We start from the raw sequence: 6,036 nt of genomic DNA, 5'->3' as shown, positions 1-6,036 counted from the left end.
TTGGACACCTGGGATTTGCCAGAAGTAGATAATCCCAATAATATCCCTTTGCAGGGTCCAGGGATAGGAGACTACCCCCGTAATTACTTGGGAAATTATAGGGGGTGTCAGAACCCACAGCGACGATGCTTTCTTGGAAACACAGACTTTTATGTGTGTCCCAAAAATGGCCGAAGCCCCCAACAAAAGAGAATATGTGGGGGACCTGAGTCCCTGTACTGTGCTGTTTGGGGGTGTGAAACTACAGGGGACGCATATTGGAACCCTTCGTCCAGCTGGGATTGGATTGTGGTACACCGTAATTTTACCCCTCCAGGGAAAGGTAATTGTTACACCTCCAAATTATTGCAGACTACATGTGGCTTTAATCCTCTCTGCAATCCATTAAGGATTTCCTTTACTAATCAAGGAAAAAACAAAGATAATTTGCCTAACTGGCTTAAAGGAAGAACTTGGGGTCTCCGGTATTATGCTTATGGATATGATTTTGGCCTTTGGTTTACTATCAAACTACAACAAGAAACAATTCCGGTAGCCGTAGGCCCTAATACAGTACTAAAAGATCAAAGGCCCTCTTCTCAATCGATACTTCATTTACCTAAACAACAAGTTACCCCAACTGTCACTCCTTCTAAGTCTCCAAGCACTAATATTTCACTCGAAACCACGCCTGCCACTCTTGGTACTGGGGATCGTTTACTTAACTTGGTCAAAGGTGCTTTCTATGCTCTCAATCATACAGATCCTAACCGAACCAAAGAATGCTGGCTATGTCTTACCTCCAACCCCCCTTATTATGAAGGAATTGCCCTATTTACCAATTGGACTAATAGTAGTAATCCTGATCCGAAATGTGCCACTTTACCCGGCTCCAAGCTTACTATCACTGAGGTCTCTGGACAAGGAACCTGTATAGGAAACATACCCCCTTCACACTCACATTTGTGCAGTATTAATTTTATTATAGGTGAAGGTAAAGAAAATAGTTATCTGTGGGGCCCAAATGGAGCTTATTGGGCTTGTAATACGGGACTGACTCCTTGTGTGTCTACCATAGTTTTAAACTCCAGTTCCGATTTTTGTGTTTTAATCCAATTATGGCCTAGAATTTCCTATTTAACATCCGACTATGTGTTAGGGTCCCTTGAAGGACGGAATCGTTACCCTAGAGAACCTATAAGTATGACCATAGCCCTCCTTCTGGGCATAGGTGGGATAGCTGCAGGTATAGGGACTGGAACTGCCGCCTTTGTGCAAGGGAGCCAATTGTTACATCTCCAAATAGCTATGAATGAAGACTTAACGGCCATGGCAAAATCTATTACCGCGTTGGAAAAATCTCTAACCTCCCTCTCAGAGATTGTTTTACAAAACAGGAGAGGCTTAAATTTACTTTTCTTACGTGAAGGGGGCCTTTGTGTAGCACTAAAGGAACAATGTTGCTTCTATGCAGACCATACTGGAGTAGTCAGAGAAACCATGGAAAAGGTCACTGAAAGATTAGCTAAGAGACAAAGAGAATTTGAAGCCCAACAAGGATGGTTTGAACATTGGTTTAATAAATCTCCTTGGCTCACTACCCTCCTATCCACTATAGCTGGCCCCCTTATCATCTTACTCTTAATTCTGACCTTCGGGCCATGTATTTTAAACAAATTAGTCCATTTCATAAGACTTAGACTTGACACTATTCAAGCCATGATGATAATTCACCAACACCAAGTTTAATCTTCCTTTGATAACTATTTTCCAGCTTCAGTCTCTCCTACAGGTACAGCCTTGACTCTTCTTTTCTCCAGCCACAGAAGAAGCTCCCTCTTTTTCTTTTATTAAAGTGTCTGTTTTAAACTCCTGGGCTACTACACAGAACTAACTCATTTTCCAGGATTCTTGTTTTGTTTTGTTTTTCTTTAATGCTGTATTTTTGAGCTCATAATTTTGATCCTGCATACCTAGGTTAATGATTTAAAAAAAAAAAAAGTTACAAGGCCTTTGATTTTGTGTTATGTGTTATGTTGTGCTGTCTAATGTCATATTTTGTCTGTATCAAAACTGAGCGCTCCTGAAATTAAAATTTTAAAATGGACCCAAATACTTTTATTCACGTGATTTAAAAGGGTTCAATTTAAATTGAGTAAACTAATAAAAGTAAAATGTCTTTAAAAATAACTTACAAGTCTCTAGGTGGTCAAACTAATGGAATATTGATGTTAAACAATGTCTAATATCAATTGTTTCTAGGACTTTCCTTCAACAAGTCATGACAGCCTTAGAGGCCGGCAGTTCCCCCCATATATGGCAAATATGCTAGGCCGGTAGTCAACGACGGGTAATGTAGGAGGTGGCCATGTACCAACCTAAGACAGAAGCTGTAGCATGCTCTACAGTCTTTGATGACGGGTAAGGACATGTGCTGGACCCCTCAACCTAAGACAGGCACGGTCTCAAGCCTTTTCTTTTAATAAAAGAAAGGGGGAGCTGTCGGGGTTCGCGGACCCCACCCTAGCCTGGCACTGAGCCGGGGCAGCCTGGTTTGCAACATTTCAGGGACTTCAATGTGGCGTCTGGCACTGAGCCGGGGCGGCCTGGTTTGCAACAAACAGCTGACACTGCTTAAGGAAGTTGACCTGATTGGCTCTCCCCACATGTTCTGTAACCTGATTGGCTCATGATTCATATATAATGACCGTGACTTCCTTGTAAAAGGAGAGGACAATAAAGAAGAACAATAAAGAGCTCTGATGAACAACCAGTTTGTCGTGTCTCTCTCTGTGGGCAGAAGGAATGCGATAAGCACCCAGAGTGGCAGGATGGGTGGTCATAGGCACCGGCCTTAGGCCACACACCTGGATGGAGATGGGCCAGGATACAAGTCCATCATGGGTAGTGTGAGGGGAAATGCTGGTATACTGCACTCTAGCCCCACACTGAACAACCTGGGGTTCCCAGTGTCCTGATCCTGGCACCAGGTTCTTGCCCCCCAGACAGGTGAGCATGCAAGGCAGGGAGAGGGCTTAGTATTGCTGATGAGGAGTGGGGAATCTGGCCACTGTTGACTCAATGAAATAAGTAATTTACACCCAATGGGAAGTGAGACTGAGACAACTGTATCTCTAGGTGACAGGTGTCCATGCTTTCCCCTCCACATCTACTCCCCCATTCTCCTAAATACACATGAAGTCAGGCAGGGTGTGTCAGGCTCTGGGAGCAAGCATAGTGATAGAGGAAGTTTCCACCTCCAGGTCCCTGCTGTGGGTTCCTTGTTGGTGGCAATCCACCCCGCCCCCCGCCTGAGGTCACACCTGTCTCTGACGACCCAGGGACAAGGCTCAGAATATCCATATACACTCAACACTCTGGTCTGCACCTAAGGAAGGAAGGGACTAAACAGGCATGATGGTCCCACAGCCTGAGGAGATGACAGTATGTGGCAGTCACTGGTCTTGGGTTCCTGTTGGTTTCAGGAAAGTCCTGGGACAGGGTAATCAGCCCCCATGATCCTAGGGAAATGTGGTGGCTCATTTCCTCACATCCTGCTGAAAGCTAATCAGAGGAGGAAAGGCTTAGTGGGCCTGCAAGTCAGCATGTGAGCATAGCCATGGTGACTGAAAGAGGAACGGACCCTGGGCACCCTGTCATTCTATCCTTGTCCCATAGTCTTACTTTAAGGTGAACCAACTACTGTTAATCTGTCCTGACCCGTGGGATATCAATGAGGACGGTGAACCTAAGAGAGAAGGAATGAAGGGACAAGAGACACAAGGAGTGACAGCAAGACAGGAGTTCTGATCAAGCTGCAAATTTTTATTGTTCACACAGGGGTATTTATATGCTGAGGGAATGAGGGGTATGAGGAGGCGCAGACTGGTTGGCTGTGTTCTGCTATTGGGCTCCTGATAGGGTGCAAGTTCCCACAGGTGGAAAGGTGAAATCCCGGAAGAGAAGCAGAGATGGCGCCATATCGTCAGAACTATCAGCCAGGAGAGGGGAGGGGCACACCCCGCGAATCCATCAGCCACCAGCTGCAGGGTGTCCGTGCAGGGCGAGGCAACCACAAAATGTTCCCTGGGCTGTCGCTTATTGAACGTTCTCAGAATGAGAACTTCCTCTTGGTCCCTGACAGTAATCATGACCCCAACACACCCCATTCCTGATGCTTGGCTCATTTCTCAGATCTATTCACTCTTTCCTCTGTCTGGTCACTTGATACCCTGTCTCCAAACTGACACCTGAAGTCAAAATCAAATCCCCTTCTGGGCCCTTCCATGTGAGCCTGGTTCTATAAGAATTCAGAACACAGTGAAAGAAGTTTGGAGCCATTGGCAACTCATCTGTCCACTGAGACCTGCACATGCAACCAGTTAGCAGAGCAGGTGAGTCTGTCCTCAACACTAGGGAGTCCTGGCATGACCTCCCAGGTTGGCTACACACACTGGAGAGGGGATCTTTGGAACCATCCTGGTATTTGATAACCGAGTTGTACACCTGCTCAGTGGTCAAGTTCAACTCTGAAGCCAAACCCACCTTCCCCACAGCTATGAATACTAGGCTTGTGTTACAGGGGTGTACACAGGAGCTGGAATAGCTTGTGTCCACCAAGAAAGATATATGAACCCTGCTAAGCTCTCCAATGACAGCAGAGCATAAAGCATGCTGTGGTGCACTGGAGAGAGTGCTGTGTGGGGAGTATGGGCTGGGGAGGCAGAGCAGGGTCCCCGTGAGAGAACACATGGGCCTTACCTTCTAAGCTCACCACACCCCCGCCAGATGTGGGCCCTGCCTCCTGAGTCAACCCTGCACCCAACCATCTGAATTCCAGAGTACCAAGACCAGGCCAGGAACATCCTGAGATTTTGGAAGAGAGGGGTCTACAGATGAACTTTGTTAGGGCATTTCCTTGCATGGAATAGCTCCAGGCTTAGGTTTCAAAGGCCCCATCTCAGCTCTGGGGACCTCTTTAGATTACCCAGAGTGAGAAGTGAATCCATCCCATTTCAGAGACCTGAACCCTGGAGGGTTGAGTCAAGGATATATGGCACCAGCAGCTGAGGAACATACCACTGGAGGGTCCTGGGGACATCTGAAGATAGCATAAGACACCCAGGAGAAGTGGGAGAGAGGGTAAAGCTGGAGGTGCCACCTGGTGGAGGGAGTGACCAGGGAAAAGGGGAATTCACCTGTGGGGCAGTGTCGTACGGGGGGAATGTGGGTCAGACAAAGAGAGAGGAGCTATGCTGGGGAGAGTGGACTGTGGGGTGGGAGTACCAACCTGGTTGGAGATGGAGAGCCTGTTGTTAAGGATAGCTGCTTGGTGGAGCAGTCTGTTGGTCAGGGGACATGCCTGGGCTATGTGGGGAGCCCCTTGTACAGCTTGGGGACATTGATTGGGTGATTTGGGACCTTTCTGGGATGCTGGTGGAGTCCTCTTGGGAGGCTATTGTCTTTACCTGCTGGGCCTTGCTGGTTTGGGTTTTCACACCTGAAGCAATTTCCTGTACCCACTGGCACTGTTGAGAGCAGGGTGGTATCTGTGCTGCTAACTGTCTCAAGGACAAACAGGACTGCTGGGCCCCTGTGCTTACCAAGGTTGTTAAGAGATATTTGTCCGAGGAATGTGCGGTTGCCTGGAGACCTTATCCGTCAAGGACGGGAGCGGGGCTTAGCCCCGACTCATCTCCTGCATAGTTCACCCCTTCCCTCCTCCCTTCTTCCACTAGGACCGTTCAGTTCTGACAGGACCCAATGAAAATCAAATAGATTGACCGGACCCAACCAGGGGAGGTTTAGCTGTTTGAATGTTAGCCAATTAGAAGAACACTGTAAAACTGCTTGCTTTTCCTTATAAAAACCCTGCTGACGAGGGCTCGGGGCCTCTCCTAGCGTCGTTGATTAAGGACGCAGAGGACCGGGTTCGAACTCGCTAATAAATGACTCTTTGCTGCTTGCATTGATCGTGGTCTCTGGTGGTCCTTGTGGGGTCTCAAGCCTTTGGGCACAACATATGGGGGCTCGTCCGGGATCCCCAAGCCCACCCAG

The sequence above is a fragment of the Sciurus carolinensis genome, chromosome 12 (assembly GCF_902686445.1).
Source record: "Sciurus carolinensis chromosome 12, mSciCar1.2, whole genome shotgun sequence".
Lineage (NCBI taxonomy): Eukaryota > Metazoa > Chordata > Mammalia > Rodentia > Sciuridae > Sciurus > Sciurus carolinensis.
The sequence above is the reverse complement of the archived record's forward strand: the minus strand, read 5'-3'. Positions refer to the sequence as shown.